This window comes from Panthera tigris, chromosome B4 (assembly GCF_018350195.1).
Source record: "Panthera tigris isolate Pti1 chromosome B4, P.tigris_Pti1_mat1.1, whole genome shotgun sequence".
Taxonomy (NCBI): domain Eukaryota; kingdom Metazoa; phylum Chordata; class Mammalia; order Carnivora; family Felidae; genus Panthera; species Panthera tigris.
Window position 1 is genome coordinate 69,135,335 of NC_056666.1, and position 24,683 is coordinate 69,160,017.

Genomic DNA, 24,683 nt, shown 5'->3' on the forward strand with positions numbered 1-24,683 from the left:
GTCTGAGGTTGAAATCTAACCTCACTGCTTATAGATGAAATATTTTTAATTAGGATTTAGAATTTTGAAAGCAACAAACATTATATTTTTGTGATTAATATAATAGCACTAATAGCTAACATTCTGTATCTATTGGCATTTTGTAATTGATAACAAAAAATAGTGTTTGAACTATTGGTATATTCTTATCAAATTATTAAATTATCTCTAATGTGTGATGTGATTATAAGGTATCTGTTTACTTAATTAGAAAGTTAAGGCTTTTTTTTTGTTCCGTCTAGAATATTTGAGTCATTACAAAGTTTCCTTTATTCTTATTTATTTATTTTTAAATATTTATTTTTGAGAGAGAGAGAGCATGAGCAGGGGAGGGGCAGAGAGAGAGGGAGAGAGAATCCCAAGCAGGCTCTGTACTGTCAGCATAGAACCCAATGCAGGGCTTGATTCCATGAACTATGAGATCATGACCTGAGCCAAATTCACAAGTCAGACACTTAATTGACTGAGCCACCCAGGTGCCCCCAGAATTTCTTTTACTATAAGGCATTTTCTTAGTTGCTTTATTTTGATAAGTAAAGTTCTATTGGAAAGACACATTTTGGAAGGACCTCAGTCGTTGTTAGCCTTGGTTAATTATAGAGACTCTGATAGAATAGTTAGAAAAAAAAAAGATGGACAGATTTAGTCAAGTTTTTTTGTTGTTGTTTTTAATAACTTCACAAAGGAAGTAGTAGAAGTTCTTAAAGGAGCTTTTTAAAGATTTCTTGTGAACTGTCAGAGAATAACCTATGGAGAATGGAAAGGCATCAACTGCTACAACTCTAGGTGCCAGAAGTAGACAACAGGATTCAGTGGATTAGAGCAAGGCAGTTTATTGCTCACAGCCCAGCAGTCATCAGGGGCATTGGCATGGTAGTGCTGGTTCCCTGCCCTCAAGTCCCATAGAGTTGTGTGGTGGGCAGAGATGGTGGTCGTGCATAAAATGGGATGCACTGCAGCTGAGGAACACAGTGTCAAGAGCTTGCTACTTTTTTGTAGTAAACAGGAAGCAAGCAAGCCAGCCTTCTTTCACCGAGAGTGAGTAGTCACGTGGTGTTTATGCTGTGGTCACCTTGACGTATTTCATTGTATGACCAGTTATAGAAACTGTTCAGTGTCAGCAGATGGTTAGGTCTTGGAATTTGGAGTACACGGTAGGGATGTGCAGGGATGGTCTGAACCCATGGCGGACTGCCTCTCTCAAAAGAAATAATATTTAATATTTGCTCTGGCGTAAAAACTATAAGGAGTGATAGGAATAAATCTAACAAAATTGTGTGAGACCTATGTAGTTGAAATGGCACGTCATTTCTGAAGGACACTGAAGACCTGAATAAAAGGAGCAACATAGGGGCAACCGGGTGGCTTAGTGGGTTAAGCAGCCGACTCTTGATTTCAGCTCTGGTCATGATCTCTCAGTTCGTGGGGTTGGGCACCACATCAAGCTCCATGCTGACACCAAGGATCCTACTTGGGATTCTCTGCCTGCCCCCGCGCTCTCCCAAGCCTCCCCTGCTCATGCTTTCTCAAAAAATAAGTAAACATTAAAAAAAAAGGGCACAACATGTGTGTGACATCCGTGGTTGGGAAGAGACTGTATCACGAACATACCAGTTCTCAAATTCAGGTGTTCCTTTAGTTTGGTTCCATTCCAAATTCTAGATTTTTTTCCCATGGAAGTTGGCAAGTTGTTTCTAAAATTACCATGGAGTAAAGGGCCAAATGGCAAAAATAGCCTTGAAAAAGATGTGAAGACTCAATATACTGTCTATCATAACTTCTCAAGCTGTAGTATTGTAAACTGTGAAACAGAATAGGGAGTCTAGAAACAAACCTAGAGTATATCTAGGAATTTGGGATATAGCAACAGTGGCACTTCAAATCAAATGGGGAAGGAATGCAGTGCTGGGTCAAGCTGCCATCATTTGGGGGAGAAAAAGTGAAATTGAAAACCTGGTGTGTCAAAATACCTGGTGTAATGAAGTCCTAAATATGAAAAGCAAAAGTGTAAGAAAAACTCTTTTGATTAGATTAGCTCATGGCTTATATTCACTCTAAAGAAACAGTTCTCAGGTTGATTTTTAGTTACATTGTTTTTCAGTTTTTAAAATAATGGTATGTTTCTATCTTTATTTTTCCTTCTTGTCTTTTTTAGCACTTTTTTATTTTCCTGCATGTGTATATAATTTTCCATAAATGAAATAGGATATCATATATGGGACTCCTCGTTTCCCACAGTCATGTTAACAGTTTGGTGTATGTTCTATATTTTTCTCTATATTCACAAACATTTGGGGTATTTGTTGTTAATGAGATCATATTCATACTCTTCTGTAAGTTGCGTTTCTCATTCAGTGGCTTGTGGAAATCCCTCCAGGTTATTTGGTTTAACTTTTATTTGAATCTTTTTAATGGCTGAGTTCTATTCCATCTTGTGGACATACCAAATAATTAGTTGTTCATCTGTTGATGAATATTCACTTTGTTTCCAGTGCAAAGTTTTGTCGTAATAAATCTGAGTATATAATGTCATTGTGAAATAGTACTTTGCTTTCTATGTGATAGACTGTCAAAAGTGGAATTTCTGGGTCATAGGGCAGATATATTTTACATTTTCATAGACAACACTTATGTTTCTATTTTTGAAAAAATCTAACATTTTAATTTGGTTACTTAGTTTATTTTTCTTATTTATAAGTATAATATAAGTAGCATTTTGGAATTTCTTTTTTTGTTGTGATTCCTAATTGCTCTTTTCTTTCTTTTTTTAATTTAAATCCAAGTTAGTTAACATACAGTATAATAATGATTTCAAGAATAGAATTTAGTGATTCATCAGAATTTTGGAGTTTCTTTTAAGAATTGCTGTAACTGTGTCCCATAGATTCTGATAGATAGCAATTTTTTTTTTTTTTTTTTTTTTTTGCTGATTCTGACACAGTATATTCTATTCATTCTGTGATCAGAGAGTGTTGCCTGTACTTATACTCTGTTGTTTGAAATTTTTTGGTATAGAGTTCATTGTATATGGTATATTCATTCATTTGATAAATATTTATTGGGAGACTGGTATATATCAGGTTTTCTTTTAGCTCCATGGATAAAAAGGTTCTCTTATTGGCCTACATTTTAATATGAATTGTAGATAGTAAACAGATAAAAAACAAAACCTAATTCTTATGAAGAAAAATAAAACAGGTTAGTGTTGTATAGGTGGCTTCTTCCACATTTTCTTGTACCTTCACTTGATGTCTGGGTGTCTTCAGTAACATTTCAGGTATTACGTTATCACAGAAGCTACTGCTTTTACAGGCTAGCATCATTCTGTCTGTACATTGTTCCCTTAATTAGGTGGCCTCATTGAAGAGTTCCAAGCTTAAAGACTTTGTGAATAGGAAATAACTTTGTTCTAGGGGGAAAATAGCTGCATTGTAAACCATGCAGAGGGTGGTTGTAAGAGAATATGGTTCTGAGTATTTAGGAAAATATTTTAATTTGTGTTTTGTTGGAGTGTACGTGATAATTCTTTGTATCGTGGAGAGAAAATATTAGGATATTTAGGACATTTTATTTGAAACCGTTTTTAAATTTATAGAAAAGTTGCAAGAATAATTTTAAAAACTGCTATAATCTTCCACCAGAGACCCCCAGTAATGTCTCCCACAATGCCCCAATAATGTGTATTTTAGCAAAAAGATCTATTCTGAATTTACCGGTCATATTTTTGTAGACTTCTTTAATCTGGAACAGTTTCTCAGTCTTTTCCTTGATTTTTATGGCTCATTGTTATGGGCAAGATGAATATAGGGTGGACATTTTTAGAATGTTTTCAAATTTAGTTTTGTCTAATGTTCACGATTAGATTTAAGTTATGCATTTTTGTCAGGGCAGTCCCTGAAGTGATGCTGTATTCTTTTTATTGCATCCTGTTTGGTTGCGTAGGTTGTCATTTCATCCCCTTTTTGGTATTGTTGACTTTTATCACTTAAGATGGGGTCTGCAAAATTTCTTCACTGTGAAGTTAGCCTCCTCCCCTGAAATTAGTGTTCTGTGGGAACAGAAATAGTTTGAAACTATATGAGTATACCATTTTTCATCCCATTTTCACCCACTAGTAGTAGCCTGAATTATTATTTTTAAGGTTATTTATTTATTTTGAGGGGGGAAAGGGAGAGAGAGAGACAGAATGAATGCAGGAGGGGCAGAGAGAGAGAGAGAGGGAGACAGAGAATCCCAAGCAGGCTTGGAGCCATCAGTGCAGAGCCCCATGTGGGGCTCAAACTCATGAACTATGAGATCATGACCTGAACCAAAACCAAGAGCCGGATGCTTAACTGACTAAGCCACCCAGGTGTCCTGGCCGAATTATTAATATAATGGTTTCTAATGGTGATTTTGTAATAGATTGTTCTTTCTATATTTATTATGCATGCTGTTACCTGGTATCAATTGTGAGAAAGAGCTTTCTCTCCATCACCTTTAAGAAAAAACAAAACTTTGTTTATATCAGTATGGACTCATGGATTCCTTTTTTACTCAGTGTGTTACAGTCTGTTCCTATCATTATTTTGATGCCTAGAGTTGGTCAGTGAGAATCCCTTCAAGGTAGCTTCTGTGTTTTTTTCAAAAAATACTTTGTTGTAGTGGCATATGTATGATATAAAATATGCCTTTTTCACAGTTTTTAAGTATACAACTCACTGGCATTAATTACATTCACAATGTTGGATAACCAGCACCACTATTTTCAAAAAATTTTTTTATCATCCCAAACAAAAATTATACTTTAACTGTCAAGCAATAATTCCTTGTGCTTCCTTAACCACAGACCATGTCAACAACATTCAACTTTTTGTCTTTAAGAATTTTTCTATCCTAGGTATTTCATGTAAGTGGAATCATACAGTATTTGTCCTTTTATGTCTGGCTTCTATCAGCATGATTTTTTTAAAGTGATTTTTAAGTGTTTATTTATTTTGAGAGCAAGAGAGAGTGCCTGAGTGGGATTGGGGTGAGAGAAAGGGAGGGAGAGAATCCCAAGCAGGCTCTGTACTGTCAGCACAGAGTCTGACATGGGGCTCAAATCCACAAACCATGAAATCGCGACCTGAGCCGAAATCACGAGTTGAATGTCCAACCAACTGAGCCATCCAGGCACCCCTAGCATGATGTTTTCAAGGTTCATCCGTGGTGTAACATGTTAAAACATTGTTCCTTTTTATTGGTGGATAATATTCCATGTTATGTATTTACCATATTTTATTGATTCATCTTCTGTAGGATACTTGGGTTGTTTCTACCACTTGGCTCTTGTAAATAATGCTGCAGTGAACATCGACACATAAGTATCTGTTTTGAGTCTCTGTCTTAAATCCTTTTGGGCTTGTACCTAGGATGGAATTGCTGGGTCATATGGTACTTGTCTGTTTAGCTTTTTGAGGAACCACCAAACTGATTTCTGTAGTGGCTGTACCATTTTACATTCCTACCAGTGTATGAGGTTCCCAGTTTCTTCACATACTCACCGCCACTTTTTATATTCCTTTTATTGTGTGTGTCTGTGTGTATGCAAGGGCATTCTGTTAAGTGTTTAAAAATTTTTTTTAATATTTATTTATTTTTGAGAGAGAGACAGAGCGTGAGTGGGGGAGGGCCAGAGAGCGAGGGAGACACAGAATCTGAAACAAGCTCCAGGCTCTGAGCTGTCTGCACAGAGCCCGATGCAGGGCTCGAACTCACAAACTGTGAGATTATGACCTGAGCCGAAGTCAGTCACTTAACTGACTGAGCCACCCAGGCACCCCTCTGTTAAGTTTTTTTAAAAATTGAAACCTGGATTACAGTTCTTTCAGGTTCTAGTTATTTTGTAAATATGATACAGCCATAGCAAGTTATTGCCTAAAATATTCACAGGCACTGTCTATGTAATGAAATGATTGATTCATTTATTCATTGTGTATTTTTTAAACTATTACATGGTGTTGTGAGAATGAAAGTGAGTAAAAGCTAGTAGAAGGAGGTTATGTTCTTTGTGGTCAGAGAAGGGAAAGAAGAAATACTCTGAAATAACTAATGTAGAGGAGAGTGGGGTGGGTTGTACTTTCTGTGGTAAGTAATGACACTGAAGGAATTCAGAAGAATGATGCTAAGTAGGATGATGAGGACAGACTGAGGAGGAGGGATCATTTGTGTTGAATCCTGAAGGCGGGTTAGCATTTCTGTGGGAAGAGATGGATAGAGCTGAAGGCAGACTATTTAAGTGGCTGGCACATGATAAGCAAGTGCATGGTATGCAACTGACGAGGCCCTTCTGGCTGAAGCACAGGTACTAGTGGACATCTGAGTTGCTGGAGTCTGGCAGACAGCGAGTGGGAATAAAATTGCATAGACGTCAGGTCTAGAGAGAAATTTGGAGGAATCGTTGGCATAAAAGTGACCTTTGAATCGGGCTTTGGTTTCTTGTTCCTTGAAGAAAGTTTTATAGGCAGGGGGGGATGATTCTATTTCAGGTGTGACATCAGCTGGCATTGAATACATAGGGAAAAGGTAAGAGGCAGCAGAGAGGAGTTGGACGGTTGGTGTGGCACAGCTTTTGTATGTTTCTTCTTTAAAACCTGAGGAGAGGGGTGCCTGGGTGGCTCAGTTGGTTAAGCGTCTGGCTCCAACTCAGGTCATGATCTCATAGTTCATGGGTTTGAGGCTTGCTTTGAAATCTATGTCTCCCTCTGTCTCTGCCCCTCTCCTGCTTGTGCTCTGTCTCTCTCTGTCTCTCAAAAATAAATAAACATTAAAAAAAAAAACAAACACCTGAGATGAAAGGAAGGGAGGTAGAGAGTTTGGGATTATGCTTGGGTGAATAATTGCGGTGGGGGTCTTCCCTAGAAGCTTCCCTAGAAGATTCCCTAGAAGCATAAAATGCTGTCCCTAGAAGGTCACGCATCTTGGAAACTCAGTGCTGAACTACAGCTCAATGAAATCTTGTTGAAACTTATATTCGTTAAGACCTTTAAAAAAAAAAGGAACATGATCTAGTTTTAGCTAAATCTAGTATGTGTGTATATGAAAATGAATGCTGCTTTTGAAATTCAGTGCATGCAATGTCTCTTTTCATTTAAATAAATATTTCCTGTATTTTCTTTTAAATGATTTTATGAAGATTTTCAGTGGAGCCCTGTACATATTAACAATTTCAACATTTCCTTTGCTCTTTTCCACCATTAATTTACTTATTTCATGAGATAGGTGTAAATTACATTGTGCCGTCTACCTGACTCTCAGGCAGTTTTTCATTTATGGCAAGTCATTTACTATAGTTAGATAAATCATGTTAATATGGGTGTGTTTTATAACATTATAGGCTTTTCTGGAGGCTTTTTTTTTTTTTTTTTTTGAGGTATAATCAGCATGTTGTTCACATCCTTTTAATTGTTTTTGTTTCCAGAGGCTTTACATGAATTTTTTATTTTCGAGGTATAATTGACATATTATCCTTATCATCTTGTTGTTATTATTGTTGCCATCTTGGTAAGTGTGAAGTGGTACCTTATGGTTTTGATTTGCATTTCCCTATTGGTTCATGATGAGCACCATTTTCTGTGCTTATTGGTCATTTGTATATTTTCTTTGAAGAATTATCTACTCATTTTGGGTCCATTTTACAATTAGGTTGTTTTTTTGTTTTTGAGGTTTAGAAGAGTTCTTTACATATTCTGCTACTGAACTCTTTATCAGATATATGGTTTGCAGTATTCCATTCTTTTGATAATATTCTTCAATGTTCAACGTTTTAATTTTAATGAAGATAAGCCAAGAATGCAAGGCCCTGACCACCTTTTACCCATGAATTTGTAGTGAGCAGTCTTGAAAGATAAGGTAATGCCTTCCTCTGTGTCAAAGAGCAGGCTTGCTTTTTGCCTGGTGTAAAAATAGTGGCTTCCCCAAGTTCAGTGTTCCTTAGTTCTGAACCAAACCCACCCTGTGTGTAGTATTGATCTTGGCTTATATAACATCACTTCTGTGGGACTTGGTACCACGGGGAGCTGGTGCAAACAAGCCAGTGCTGTGTTGCTTGCTGTGCTGAGAAAAAAGTTGTTTGTCCCAGGAGTCTTGTGTCTTCTACCAATATCCATAAAATACTAACAGTCTAACTTACTAGCTTGTAAGTAGGGTAAAATCTGATCCCAGACTTAAAACCAGTGTCCTCAATATTTCTGCTCCCATTTTTGTATGTAGTTAGTCTTCTGGTCCCTTGGGTCTTCCTTCTTGCTCTCTCCACCACTTTACCTTTGCAGGTTGCCATCACTGGCTGCTGCTGGGCCACGTTGCTTGCACCATCTTCCATAGGTCTATCGCTGGTTGTGGAACTTTCAGTTTATAATGAATCTTTTTCACTTTCTGTTTTATGTGTTTCATGTTGTAGGACATTACATACTTTATAAATCCAACGTATATATATTAGGGTTTCATATCAAATAAGTGTGGGATCATTGGAAGCAACTGGATTAAATAACAGCTAATAATGGAAAAGGGAATATATTGTTTTCTGTCATCCTCCCACACCCCCACCCTCACTCTGAAAGTTACCACTTTCTTATTTAATAGAGCCACTTACCTGATAATTTGTCCACATTTTAAGTGTGTTATCACCTATTCATCATGGTTCTATATAGATAGTGTTTTTATTATCTCTTTGTTCAAAACACACTTGTAGACAAAATTCAGAATAGATTAGAATCCATTTCATTTTATATTCAAGGAACATGTCCTACTTTACCAAGGGTTATTAATTTAGACTGTATGAGGTAGTTTTTAACAGTAATTTTCCCCCTGTAGTTATGAGGTCTTAGAATAAACTTGAGGATGGAACTGATATAAAGTATTAAATAGTATTTGGAAATATGGAACAAGAGGGGCAGCTGGGTGGCTCAGTTTATTGAGTCCGATTCTTGATTTCTGCTTAGGTCATGACCCTGTGGTCATGGAATTGAGCCTTGTGCCGGGCTTCATGCTGAGCGTGGAACCTGCTTAGGATTCTCTTCCTCTGCCCCTTGCCCCTGCTTGTGCATTCTCTCTCTCTCTCTCTCTCTCTCTCTAAAACAACAACAACAACAACAAAAAACCCCAGCTACAACAAGAGTGTCACTAAGTGTCCAGCATACTTTATTTTTAAATGCTGAAGGTTTTTTTTTTCTGTATTCACATATGAAAAAATTTTTTAATGTTTATTTTTTGAGAGAGAGAGAGAGAGTGCAAGCTGGGGAGGGGCAGAGAGAGAGGGAAACACAGAATCCGAAGCAGGCTCCAGTCTCTGAGCTGTCAGTACAGAGCCTGATGCGGGGTTTAAACTCATGAACCATGAGGTCATGACCTGAGCTGAAGTCTGATGCTTAACCGACTCAGCCACCCAGGCACCCCAACATAGGAACATTTTGATTAAATAGTTCAATGTTTTTATACCTATTAATTTTTTTTAAAACACATTTAATTTGTAATTTTATTATAGTGATTCTGTCTTCTTAGGTAATACACAATTTTAACAGAGAAAAATACTATCAAACATTTTGATTTATTAGTTTAGTGGTACAAATGCTTACATGTTTACTTTGTATAGGCCACTGCTTATATCACTGGCTTCCACTCTAGTGAGTGAGATAGATGCACAAGAAGATGGCCTAGTATGATATGTTCTGAAGTTGCATAAAATGCTGTCGGAAGACAAATAAAGAAGCATTTACCCTGTTCTGGGGTTTTATTAAAGATTTCCTGTAGGAGCAGATGAACAAAACTTGAAGGAAAATTAAGAGTTAACCAGAAGAAGAGTAATGGGAAACATGTTCCTGCAGAAGGAGAGGCATAAGCAAGCTGTATAAAGCAGGATGTGTAGAGGTATTAATGGATGCTCATACGTGACCTAGGAAATTGTGAATTTTAAATTATAGCTAAAAAGTCTGAATAAGCAGTTCTAAAAATAGAGCTTTAGTATATTCACAGTGGGGAGCTCTTGGAAAATTTTAACTTGGTATACAGGCTAAGGTAACCCAATTGGAATGTTTTGTTTTTTACTCTAAAGGATGACTTTTTAAAGGTGGCACTGGAGATGGAACAAGGAATGAATACATGAAGTAGGGGGTTGGAGAAAAAGGGTTAAATTTGATAAATGCTCAGGAAGTGAAAAATCAACAAGATGTGGTTGTTGGATGTGGGAATAAAGACAAGGGAAACATCCGGGTTTTTGTTTCCTGTGTGTAAAATAATACCATTACCTGAGATTGGCATATAGAAGGAATGGTTTCAAGGGAGGAGCTACATTCAAAATTGAGATTGTCCAAGGAGAGGATGTAGTTAGACAAGAGCAGTGAACCGAGGTCAGAACCCTCAGCTTTTATGTAAGTGATGGAAAATAAAAATTTTTAAACCACATTTGGGGTCATCAATGTCTGATGCAACTGAGTACTCTAGTAATATAAAGATTAAAATATCTCTTGGTTTTATCTGTGTCAGGATGAATGAGATGTGAGGGGATAGATTGAAACTGGGTGGATAAGTTTCCAAAAAATACTTAGATGGAAAGTAGGGAATGACATTTATGTTCAAAATGCAGGGGACTTACAGGTATCCGTGAGGTGAAGGTGGAAAAGGACAATGGCTAAAGGAAGATCACCTAAAACTTTTTTAAAAGGTGATCAGCGACTTGAGCATATTTATAGGTTGAAGGGAAAAGAGAAAGGTTGAAGGTACAAGGCAGAAAAGGGAAAACTGGCGAAGCAAGATGTATGAGGGCCAGGATGAACTGCATTTATTGAAGGGCTAACTTTCAGCAGGGGGCAAAATCATATCCTGGGAAAGAAAGGATGAAATTAGGGATGGGGCAGATGAAGGCAAATTGGGGAAGAAGGGATTTGGACTGGCAGCTGAGGTGGTTCATATGTGAAGACCCCTGTATTTTTTAGGAAAGTTAGGTCACTAAGAGGGGAAGTTTTGGTGCTAGATTAGAGGACTTTGGGAGAATTATCAGGGTATAGAAGAGTTGCTGATGTGAATGGAAGATTGAGCTCGGTAATGATACATAAAAATATTACTAGTGGAATTGAAGGCACAGTGGAAATTAGAGACCATGTATCCATAGAGGGTCCAATCTTTAGACCTTGTGACAATCAACTATACTAGTGAAGAAATCACATATTTTGGAATTAATTCAGGTTTGGGGTTGGCTAAGACGATGTATCAGAATTGCCAGGACGGAAAGTTGTTGGTATTCATCATGGATCAAATACTACAGTTGAGGCTGAAAAGGCAGTATGTGAGGCTAGGATGGGGCTCGTGAATTGCTAGAAAATATAGGAGACTTACTGGTATCCATGAGGTGGAATTGTTGTAGCAGTGGCAAAACTGAAGGATAAGAATGCAGTATTGGATTCTGATGAAGAGCACTTGTGGATAGTAAGTAAGTGGCAAGGTTTAGAATTCAAGCATGTGGCTAAGATATTGTGAGGAGGTAGGAGGTAGTCAGAGAGTTACTACAACATTGCACAGATGATCCACATGAATTTTGAAAGTCACCCATGATGTGCGTAGGATATGTTACAGTGTAGACTGTGTCATTGGGTTTAGGAAATGTGGGAAAGTTATCAGGAGGTTGGTATTGTGGGCAATCATGGGATAGCACAAACTTAAGTAGTTTGTTGGGCTCTTTCCCCCTTTTCTTGGAGGATGCAGGATTTAGAATATAATCCTGTCTCATATACCTCAGGACCTTGAGTCAGTCATCAGTGTGTACTTAGTACTCAAGAGTTTTACAGGAGGTATTTGTTTCAAATACCGGGTTTCACTTAAAGAAGTTGGAGGGATTGGTTTATGAAGAGGCTGAGGAGGTAAAAGCATTTACAAGATCAACTCAGATTACTGTATTTTGTTATTTATGTATATACAAATACAGTTATTGAGCATAAAATACTTGTAATACTTAGAGGAAAGCAGTTAACATATTTGTTTATCTGTGGTAGTAATGCCCCTGTCTGTTAGTGGAAATAACTCGTGTATCTACAGAGGCCATTCAGGGAATGTAAACAAATGTGGGGGGTCAGATTGGAGCAAAGCTGATCTTTGCTGTTTGGGAATATAAGCACACCGTGACCTGCTTCAAAAGAAGTCAGAAATCAGATTTTTAAACGTTAAATCTCTTGAGTTTTCGGTGTTTACAACTAAGTAAAACCAGAGTTTGCAATCTCTTAAGTAAGGCAACAATCTGAGACTATGATTTGAAGAGCATGTAATAGCAGTTTGTCTAATACGGTGGTTTATGGTGGAGTGACAGCAGTCCCCAAACCGTAGGATAATGTTAACAATGACTTCCCGGCACCTTCTCTCATTTATGGTAACTTCATCTAGCTTTGTCCTCAGCAGCAGTTATTTCCTTTGCTTATGTTTTTAAAACTTGTGTTCATAAGATTCATAAGAATCACAGAGAAGGTCATTAAAAATAAAAATGTCCAGGGTGCCTGGGTGGCTCAATCGGTTGGGCGTCCGACTTCGGTTCTGGTCATGATCTCGCAGTCTGTGAGTTCGAGCCCCACGTCGGGCTCTGTGCTGACAGCTCAGAGCCTGGAGCCTGCTTCGGATTCTGTGTCTCCCTCTCTGCCTCTCCCCACTCATGCTCTGTCTCTCCCTCTCTCTCTCTCTCTCTCTCTCTCTCTGTCAAAAATAAATAAACGTTCAAAAAAAAATTTTTTTTTAAACAAAAATATCCAGGCTTTGTCTTAAGAGATTCTGATTCAGTAAGTGGAGACTTGGAATCTGAGTCTCTAGCCCCCTGGATGATTGTGATACTGTAGGTCTGGAGACTGAAGTTTGAGAAACACTGACCTATACTGTGCTGCTGATGATAGATAAATCTGTATCTGTAGCCTTGGCTTCTTTTCTGAGATCTACATTTCTACGTCCATCTATTAGACACATCTTCATTTGGGAATCCCACACTTTCATTAAAATGAGACATCATTCTTGGAAAGACTTTGACTACTTCTCCACACATCTTAGGCACATAGGTGGACTACATTTCCCAGTCTTCCTTCCTGATAGTTGTGGCCATGTGGCTAATTTATCTCCAGTTCTAATGGGTATAAGTAGAACTCTTCCACACACATTTACCTTTCCACATTTTGTGAGGTGGGCCCTAGAATGGAATGACAGCAGTCGTGTGATCTTGGAAGCCACATGTTGAAATAGAGGGGTCAAGCCTGGGGTCTTAGATGATTGTCTGGAGCAGAATCTCTCACTCTGGAATGCCGGCCCTAGACTATTTTGTGACAGATGAACTCCTTTTGTGTAATGACTCAAGATTACATTTTTCAGTATTTATGTTATAGCAGTGTAGGCATATCTTGACCTCTATAATAGTCAGCACCATTGTAGGTGTTAGAGATCAAATGTGATCAGCTGTGAATAACACAGATACCTAAGGCCTAGATTCTAACTGGGAGATCTCTCAGTCCATATCTCATACCTAGAATGCTTTTGACATAAAGATGTGGTTTTGTGGAAAGAGCTCTGGACTTGGGCCACCAAACTTCTCAACTCTGCTGCAAGATTGTTTGATTTTGGGGTACATACAATAAAGGGTAGTGTGGGAAGTCACAGGGCCCCTGGTACTCTTGTTTCCACATTTAAGAGAAGACATTTGAGGTCTGCACTTATTTTTGTTTGCAGTGTAAGTTACCAAGCCTCTTTCTCAAAATGATTCTTGAAATCTTAATTCTTTTTAAAGTTCCTGTTGACTAGAAAGGAAGTAGCCAGTATTTTGTGTGGAATAATTGTACATGTTGTATGTGGTAGGTCCTGAGTAAGAAGTAAACTGCCTTCATTCCCCCCCTTTTTTCTCTCCCCCCTACTTTACTGAATTTTACTCTTAACCAGTAAATATACCCATGGAAACTGAGGGGTCCATCACAACTTGTCTGGTTTGACTGGTGTGAGGGGCTAGAATTACCTCGGGGGTGTATATTTGTAAGGGGAGAATCATGAGCTTCATAAATCTACATTTGAAGCCAGCATCCAAAGTATTTATAATGTAGGTGGTCCCAGGAACACATTTTGAGAAACAGTTCTTTGTAGGCCATTAGTTCTTCCCATCTTCCACTCTCTTGGTGACTTTTCCTTCTGTACATGTCTAGAATTATGGCTGAAATGTTAGTGATACAGTCGAGGACACTATCTTAACTCTCAAGTTATGTACTTTTTTAGTAATAAAAAAATCACGGGGCTCCTGGTGGCTCAGTGGGTTAAGTTTCTCACTTTGGCTCAGGTCATGATCTCATGGGATTCGTGAGATTGTGGGTTTGATCCCCATGTCAGGCTATGTACTGACAGCATGGAGCCTGGATCCTGCTTCATATTCTGTCTCTCTCTCTCTGTCTCTGTCTCTCTCTCTGTCTCTTTCTCTCTCTGTCTCTTTCTCTCTCTGTCTCTCTCTCAAAAATAAATAAGTGAACATTAAACAAAATTTTTTAAAAATCGGGGGTGCCTGGGTGGCTTAGTCTGTTTAGCAGCTGACTCTCGATTTCAGCTCAGGTCATGATCTCATGGTTTATGAGACTGAGCCCTGCATTGGGCTTAAGATTACCTCTCCCTGTCCCTCTACTCCTCCCCTGCTTGCACGCATACATGTTCTCTCTCTCAAAAAAAAAAAAAAATCCGTTAAATATGTGGGCTTTTTTTTCCCCCCTTTGAGGCTTCATAGTAAGCATTTCAGTTGTACTGTTATATATGTAAAGATTCTTTTGATTTCCCTTGTAGTTTACTGTATTGAATCCATTATATGTTTGATGTCCTCATTTTCAACATGGCTAGAAACTCCATATATGATTTTGAAGTTTTGAGGTAAAGTTTTCTTTTTTTTTTTTTAAACAGTTTTTAACGTTTATTTATTTTTGAGAGGGAGAGACAGAATGCAAGCAGGGGAGGGGCAGACAGAGAGAGGGGGAGACACAGAATCCAAAGCAGGCTCCAGTCTCTGAGCTGTCGCCACAGAGCACGATGTGGGGCTCGAACCCATGAACCGCAAGATTGTGACCCAGGCCGAAGTCAGAAGCTTAACTGACTGAGCCACCCACGTGCCCCGGTAAAGTTTTCTTTGTATGGTAAATGGAACTTCATCATATTTGCAGTGCAAAGTTTTTACCCTGTGATTGTGTAATGGAATCGGCATTAAAAATGTGCCCAAGTTTCCAGTATCCCATTACTCTGTTCAGTAGGCTTTAGGGCCATTGTGAAAACAAAAACCAAAATTCTTTCTTAAAATCAGGATGAAACTTGCACAAAAAAAATTTTACTGGCTGATGTTGATTGAATTTTATAGCTAATCATGAGTGTTGGGACTAACATGTGGTTAAAGAAAAAACGTGTGAATAAAGTTGTGATATTTCTATCAACCAGTCTTTCCCTTTTAATTTTTTTGGGTTAACGTATAATAACCTAGAGATTCATGTTTTGTATTCTGAGAACTTTGTGACAATTGTATACATATATTGTTCTTCAGGAAACAGGACTATATTTTAAGAATGTCTAGCTTAAATTCATTTTACTTCTGTAACTTTAAATACATAGATTTTCATGTTAAAAATGGGTTTTTTACATTTGAAGTAATTTTAACAAATCTTAACTAATGGCCAGGAAAACAGAAACCGCTAAGTATGTCAGAGGGTTTGAATCATTAGCTGTCCAGGGTCACCTTACAGAATTTAGGTCATATGAAGCCAGGCTAGTTTATTTCCAGCTCACCCTGCTGTTATTGTGTAGCCCTTTGAGCTTTCAACCCTTTTTCCTTTGTAAGATCTGGACTGTTTTTATATCCTAATCCTGTGAAGCCATCAAAATTATTTTTCAGAGAGGCTGCTTCTGAAATTGGCAGATCTATAAAGAGTAAAGTAGTTCAAAAAAGACAGGTCCAGATCTCTTAGCTTCCTATTTGTCTTGCATATTGATATCAAAGTTCTTTATTGTTAGCTCTCATGATTCTCAGCAGTTTGCTTAAAGAAAAAAAAAAAAAACAAAACTCCAGTGTTCCTGGATTTTCTTTAGCATTCCAGTTAGAATTACCCAATTCCAAATTTTTGGATATAGAAGTATTTTTTTGAATGTGGCAGTGGTGTTTTGTTGAAGTAGCAAAAATTGATGTGCATCTTGAAGTAATGATATCTTTGCTTTGAACTCTGAGAAATAGAAATATTTTTCAATGGTATGCCAAAAATTTTATAGTAGAAAATGTCTATTAAATATATGATACAGAATTAAAACCCTGAGTGAGTGCACAGAAATATAAGCTGTTAGACCAAGGGCAACAGAATGCTTAAATTTTTTAAATTTTTAATTATTTTTTTGTTTATTCATTAGTCATTTGAAAGCATTTAGTAGCAGGCACCAAGATTTGGGAAACACTGAGAAGAAAAAAAAAATCTTTAAATTTAGAGGCGCCTGGGTGGCTCGGTTGGTTAAAGCATCTGATCTCAGCTCAAGTCATGATCTCACATTTTGTGAATTTGAGTATGAAGCCTGTTTGGGATTCTCTCTCCCTCTCCCTCCCCCACCCCCTCCCCATCTTCCCCTGCTTACATCCCCCCCTCATAAATAAATAAAGTTAAAAAAAATCTTTAAATTTAACCTTTCGTTATAAAGGGTTATTTTTTTAATGTTTTATTTGTAAAGGATTGTCTTTGAATCTGTTCACTGACTTCTGTAGATTGGGTAAAGAGAATCATGATATTTGGAAAAAATGTTAAGAATTGCAGTGTTAAGGTAACATTTTTTTGAATAAAGGAAAAGTAAATAAGAACAAAACTAAATAACAGCATAATATAAGTTGCAGAGAGAATATCCTGAGGTGGAGCATCCAATTTATGTTGCACTGATTTCTCAGTGGTCCACTGGGCAGATGACTTGACACCATGTTGGTGGATGAATGCCACGGTGATCAAAACAAACCATTAAAATGTATTAATGATTTAAATCTTTTTTTTTTTAATGTTTATTTATTTTTGAGGGAGAGAGGCAGAGTGCGAGCGGGGGAGGGACAGAGAGAGAGGGAGACACAGAATCCAAAGCAGGCTCCAGGCTCCTAGCTCTCAGCACAGAGCCCAACGCGGGGCTCAAACCCATGAACCGTGAGATCATGACCTGAGCCGAAGTCAGATGCCCAACTGACTGAGCCACCTAGGCGCCCCTGATTTAAAATTTTTTTTTTAATGTTTATTTATTTTTGAGAGAGAGAGAGAGTGTGTGTGTGTGTGAGCAGGGGAGGGGCAGAGAGAGAGGGAGACACAGAATCTGAAGGAGGCTCCAGGCTCCCAGCTGTCAGCACAGAGCCCGACTTGGGGACCAAACCCACAAACTGTGAGATCATGACCTGAGCCGAAGTCAGACGCTTAACTGACTGAGCCACCCAGGCGCCCCTAAAATGTATTAATGATTTTCAGACAGTAAGTGGTCTTACAATTTGTTTTTCCTTAAAATAAATACTAAAAATGAAAATTCTTTTCTTGGGGCACCTGGATGGCTCTGAGTTGGTTGAGTGTTTGACTCTTCATTTTGGCTCAGGTCATGGTCCCTGTGTTGGGCTCTATGCTGAGAGTGAAGCCTGCTTAAGATTCTCTCTCTCTCCCTCTTCCCCTTTGTCCCACTTGCGTACTCTCATTCTCTAAAAAAAAAAAATTTTTTTTAAATTTCTGTTCTTAAAGGTAAAAGTTCTGTTTATATTCTTAAAAATTCCTTTCACATCATGTTAAATGATAAGGTATATTTTTATCACATTTTCATAAACACTCAGAGCATCTAACAAATATGAAATACACAGATTAGGGTGTACAGCTCTCTGAGTTACTATAACTGTAACCACAATCCAGGTTAAGAAATAGAATATTACTTGCATTCAGAAGCTTTCTCATGCCCCTACTCAAATTTCTTCTTCCTCTCCAAAGGGAGTCATCATTCCAACTTAAAGCAATCTTTTTTTTCTTTTTCTTTTTCTTTTTCTTTTTCTTTTTCTTTTTCTTTTTCTTTTTCTACTGTATGATTCCATTTATTTATTATTATTATTATTTTAACTTACATCTAAGTTAGTTAAAGCATATAATGCAATAATGATTTCAGGAGTAGAATACAGTGATTTATCCCCTGCATATAACAGCCTGTGCTTATCCCAGCAAGAGTCCTCCTTAATGCCCCTCGCCCATTTAGGCCATCGCCCCACCCCAAGCCCCTCCAGCAACCCTCAGTTTATTCTCTGTATTTAAGAGTCTCTTCTGTTTTGTTTCCCTCCCTGTTTTTATATTTTTGCTTCCCTTCCCTTATGTACATCTGTTTATATCTTAAATTCCACGTATGAATGAAGTCATATGGCTAATTTGGCTTAGCATAATACACTTTAGTTCCATCTGTGTTGTTGCAAATGGCAAGATTTCATTCTTTTTGATTGCTGAGTAATACTCCATTGTATGTATATGTGTGTGTGTGTGTATATACACACATATATATACGTATACATATATATATGTATACACACACACACGAACATATATATATGTATATATACACACACACACACACACACACACACACACACACACACACACACATCACATCTTCTTTATCCATTCATTCATCCATCCATGGACATTTGGGCTCTTTCTATTCTTTGGCTATTGTCGATAGCACTGCTATAAACATAGGGGTGCATGTGCCCCGTCTAAATAGCACACCTGTATCCTTTGCTTAAATACCCAGTATTGCAATTGCTGGGTTGTAGGGCAGTTCTATTTTTAACTTTTTGAGGAATCTGTATACTGTTTTCCAGAGTGGCTGCACCAGTTTGCATTCCCACCCACAGTGCAAAAGAGATCCTCTTTCTCTGCATCCTCGTCAACATCTGTTGTTGCCTGAGTTGTTAATGTTAGCCACTCTAACCAGTGTGAGGTGGTATCTCATTGTGGTTTTGACTTGTATTTCCCCGATGATGAGTGATGTTGAGCAGTTTTTCATGTGTCTGTTAGCCATCTGGATGTCTTCTTTGGAAAAATGTCTATTCATGTCTTTTGCCCATTTTTTTCCACTGGATTATTTGTTTATTGGGTGTTGAGTTTGATAAGTTCTTTATAGATTTTGGATAATAACCCTTTATCTGATAGGTCATTTGCAAATATCTTCTCCCATTCCATCAGTTGTCTTTTAGTTTTGCTGATTGTTTCCTTTGCCGTGCAGAAGTGTTTTCTTTTGATGAGGTCCCAGTAGTTCATTTTTGCTTTTGTTTCCCTTGCCTTTGAGACATGTTGAGTAAGAAGTTGCTGCAGCTGAGGTCAAAGAGGTGTTTGCCTGCTTTCTCCTCGAGGATTTTGAATGACTTCTTGTCTTACGTTTAGGTCTTTGATCCATTTTGAGTTAATTTTTGTGTATGGTGTAAGAAAGTGGTCCAGGTTCATTTTTCTGCATGTTGGTGTCTAGTTTTCCCAACACCACTTGCTGAAAAGACTGTCTTAATTCCACTGGATATTCTTTCTTGCTGACTTAAATCAATCTTAATAGTAAATGGGAAAAATTACCAGTGTTGTGACTTAAAATTTGTCAAAATGTTAAATTAACCTCTCCTGTCAATTAGAGATGGCTTAGAGAAATGAAAAAAGTGGTAAGCTAATATTCACTTAGTACACTGTAATTTAAAACTTTGGAAACATTGACAGTTAAAGAGTTTTATTTATTTGTAAAAGCTTAACATTGAACAATTCTCATTGTGTAACTTAAGATATGGAGCAAGTGTCTTTTCTATGCCTTGGTGAATTATCATACTCCATTCTTAGTTTGGATCAGTTTCCAACATTTTATCCTTTGCATTTTCATTGTCATGAAGTATCTGTGAGAGTTCCTTTAATGTGAAGTTTTTTTGTTAGAGTAGTATTTTCTGTTTTTAAGGCCATTGAATCCTAGCAATTTCCAGCCCAACCCAAATTGTTAATTATTCATGAGGAAGCTTATGTGTCTGTTTACCCTTATTTTCACTGCTGGATGGGATCATCTGCCTGTTTGATTAGGAAAACTTAACAGGTTATCTTAAATACTTACTTAGTGATGTGATACCTGGTTTTGTTTGTTTTCCATTGAATTGTCTTCATATCCTTCACCATTTTTATTGGTATGTCCATCTTATTGAGTGGTTTTGTTGGCATGCATTAAATTCTGAAACATTAATATTTAAGACTTTGCCATTGGTGTTGGGATTTTCCCTCTTCATTGGAAATTTGCTTTAAATCTAATCATAATTTTTAACTTTAGAGCCCCCTTTTGAACATTTTAAAAAAAATTTTTTTTTTTTTTTTTTTTTTTTTTTTTGATGGGGCACCTGGGTGGCTCAGTGGGTTAAGCATCCAACTTCGGCTCAGATCATGATCTCATGGTCCATGAGTTTGAGCCCCTTGTTGGGCTCTGTGCTGACAGTTCAGAGCCTGGAGCCTCCTTCGGATTCTGTGTCTCCTCTCTCTGACCCTCCCCCGTTCATGCTCTGTCTCTCTGTCTCAAAAAATAAACATTAATTATAAATAAATAAATAAATGTTTATTTTTTTGAGAGAGAGCACAAGTGGGGGAGGGGATGAGAGAGGGAGATACAGAATCTGAAGCAGGTTCCAGGCTCTGAGCTGTCAGCACAGAGCCCGACACAGGGCTTGAACCCATGAACCTTGAAATCATGACCTGAGCCAAAGTCGGATGCTTAACCAACTGAGCCACCCAGGTGCCCCAGCTTTAGAGCCCTTTTTAGCATGTAATTTAAAACCTGCTATTTTGATACAGAATGATTTGTTTCCTATAGACTTATAATTAGTATTTTTTCTCATGAGAGGTCTTTCTCTTCTGTCCCTTCCTTGCAAACATTTAGCTTTTTAACCAGCCTGAATTTATCATGATATGTGTTACAAGAAGGGAATCAATCGTTCTTCTCCCTAAATTGTCTCAGAGTTAAGGTAAAATGTTTTAAAACTTGAGGATCCATGTGTTTGGGGAAGGTTAAAAATGAGATCACTGCAACAGAACGACGAAAACCTAAAACTATAATAATAGATACCATTCATTGCAAAGTTGCTGTGTTCAGAGAAGTAAGGAAAATGAAGCTCAGAGAGGTTTAAGTAAATTAAGGGCAAAAGGCCATGTATAACTTTTGAATCTGTATCTGCCTGTACGGTATGTTCTGAGAAGTACCACTGTAAATAAATATGTTTAATTTTATTAAACTTAGTGTTTCCCAAAGTTATTTACCCATAGAACCCCTCTTTGGATTTTGTGGTGAGATCAAAAACACCAACATCTCGTGGGTTAGTATTTTTTGGAACATATTTTGAGAAGGGCTTTTTATTATGAAGTCAGGTCTCTGGTAAAAAAAGAAGGTGTAAGTCAGCTAAAACATATTCTTCTATCATGGTGTAATTGCTTTCCAAAATATAACTTCTAAAGTGCAAAATTTTAAGATACTAGCAAGGGCTGGGGTCAAAAAAAATCCCAATACATTTCTTTGTATTCTGTGAGGAATATGAAGCTGTAAGTAACCTCTTTATTCTTTGTTTGAAAACAGTCAGGAGGTATGTAATTGTTGAGGTCAGGGATCAGCAAACTACAGCCCATGGGCCAAATCCGACCAACTGTCTTTTTTGGTAAATTTTATTGGAACACAGCCAGGCACGTTTGTTTACATATTGTTTATGGCTATTGTTGTGCTACAGTAGAATGTTGAAGAGTTGTGGATGGAGACCATATAGCCCACAAAGTCTTTGGCTCTTTACAGCAAATTTTTGTTGACCCCTTGCCCCCCCCCCCCCCCCCAGTTTAGTGAGTGGTCTTTTTGCCTACTTTTTATTTTATATGTGCTTCATCTGTGTGTACTCTCTGAATTCCATAACTGAAGTTCTTGACATTGAATTATCTACAATTCATCCTCTGTAAAGGAAATTCCTTGGGAAATCAAGTTGAAGTGTTGTTCCAGAGGTTTTATTATTATGAGTAGGTTTTAAACTCCTAATATGGAAGATTCCATAGTTTTGCTTTTCTGAAGGATAAAGCTATCAAGCAGTTATACTGGCACATTTAGCTATTTTTTGTTGCAAACCTTTATTGATTTGATGGAAATACTGTCAGAAATAGCTAACATCTGGGGTGCATGGGTAGCTCGGTTGGTTGAGCGTCTGACTTCTGCTCAGGTCAAGATCGCACAGCTCGTGAGTTCAATCCCCTCATCCCCTCATCAGGCTTATTGCTGTCAGTGTAGGAGCCTGCTTTGGATCCTCTGTCTACCCCCCCCCCCATTGCCCCTCCCGACTGCATGCTCGCTCTCTCTCTCTCTCTCTCTGTCTCTCTCTCTCTGAAGATAAACATTTAAAAAAAAAGAGAGAAATGGCTAACATCTGTTGCGTGCTATGTATCAGGCTCTTTTCTAAGCACTTTACATATGTTATCTCATTTACTCCTTGTAACAACTCTGTGAGTTAGGTAATACTATCCCTACTTTTATAGATGAGGAAATTAAGGCATGAAGAGTTAAGTAACTTGCTTAATGTCATAAAGATAATAATGACTTTGGAAGGGTCTTTCAGTACTTGGACGGCTAGTTCACGAAGGCTTTAATATGCCTTAACCCCTTTTCTCTACTAGGTGATGCTTCTGTAAATCCCTGTAGGTAAGGCTAGTATTTGAAACTTTGGTGCTCTATAATTCTGTAAACTCTCAGAAAACCCTCTGACTCATCATTATGCCCTTCACATCAACATATGATGCTTTTACAGAGCAGTTAGTCTGATCACTATAAACATAAATCACATCTTTTCACAACTTGTTCTTTGTGAGGTTCCATTTCTTTTATTATATCTCTGCTCACATATCACCTTCTCAGAATGGTCCTCCCTGACCATTTTAACTAAAAGAGCCTGCCTCACATCCACTTTATATTATGAGTCACTCAGAAATGTTTTATATTTATAGGCTGTTTTCTCCATTAGAATATAAGCTTGGGGCAAAGACTTTGTCTTTTCATTTCAAAATAGAGTGGATATATTTTCTATCATTCTTTCCATCCCTTTGCTATAACCAGAACCTAACTTCTGTCACAACCCACTTGCCTCCTAATTCCTTGATTCATGAGTTGAGTTCTGGCATACTTCTTATTACCTCCGACAAGCCACTGTTCCAATGTCATCTTGGAATGTCCCCATTTATTCCACATTCTTCCCACCTTTGTACTCTTTGGTAATTTCCAGGACCCCATTTTTTCCTCCTTGATGATTATAATTTCTGGTTCACAGTCTTCTCTGTCCATCTCCTTCCTGATTTGATGATAATTTTAATAGCAGTTCTTTCTTTTGTTTTTCAACTCTTATCTTTAGGTATCCACAGGTATGGTCTGATGCTACAGTCATCACTGGGACTTGTTCTGCCTTTATCATGAGCTCTGAATTTCTGCTTTCGACTTAGGAGTAACGTGCTTATATATGTTAGTGAAGTTCTGTAATTCAGTCTTTATGAGGTTTATGTGCATCGGGATCAGCTGCGGAGCCTTGGTAAAGCCCAAATATACTGGGTCATGCCCTCAGAGATTCTGATTCGGTAGGTGTGGTTTGATGCCCCTTAATTTGCATTTCTGTCACTTTCCTAGGTAATATTGAGCCAGGTCTTTGAACCTGCATTTTCAGGAACACTGCTCTAATTCATACTTACCCCGCCCTCTTCTACTCTGCCTCAAGTTTCCATTCACATTCTTGATTTCTTTACTTTCTATTGATGATTTCTATGATTCTTTACTCAGGTAAATGCCTTCTAAAGAGGGATTTCTCATGTTTTCTCTTCTTGAAATGAACATTTTTCTCTTTACCCTTTTCATGTTCTTTTTTCCTTCAGTGCCATTCTCTTTTACCTTGTTCCTATGTCTCATGTTCTCCTGTTGATTTTTGGCTCTTTATCAGTTAATATTTTGCATCTTAGTTTAAAAGTTTCTCTTACAGTAAATTGACCTTTTCCTTCACCCTCAAGATATGATCAAATAATCCCTTTCCTTCAAAATATTGTTCTATTTCTCTTTTCCTTCCTCTGCCAAACTTTTGGAAGAAAACTAGTGGCTTAACTCCTTTAGTATATATATCTTGATTTCTTTTCTTCTTTTTTTTATATTGATTTTTTTCTTATGAAATTTATTGTCAAATTGGTTTCCATACAACATCCAGTGCTCATCCCAACTGGTGCCCTCCTCAATGCCCATCATCCATTTTTTCCTCTTCCCCACCCCACCCCCCATCCACCCTCAGTTTGTTCTCTGTATTTAAGAGTCTCTGTGGTTTGCCTCCCTCCCTCTCTGTTTGTAACTATTTTTCCCCCTCCCCCTCCCCCCTGGTCCTCTCTTGAGTTTCTCAGAATCCACATATGAATGAAAATATATGGTATCTGTCTTTCTCTGCCTGACTTATTTCACTTAGCATAACACTCTCCAGTTCCATCCACGTTGCTACAAATGGCCAGATTTCATTCTTTCTCATTGCCAGGTAGTATTCCATTGTATATATAAACCACATCTTCTTTATCCATTTGTCAGTTCGATGGACATTTAGGCTCTTTCCATAATTTGGCTACTGTTGA

At 37.8% G+C, this 24,683-nt stretch overlaps 1 protein-coding gene across 18 annotated transcripts in view; it reads left to right on the forward strand.

Moving 5' to 3' along the window:
- The window catches only part of PPHLN1 (periphilin 1), a 246,928-nt gene that overhangs the window by 113,454 nt on the left and 108,791 nt on the right, over positions 1-24,683 (forward strand). The gene's annotated exons all lie outside the window — the stretch shown is intronic.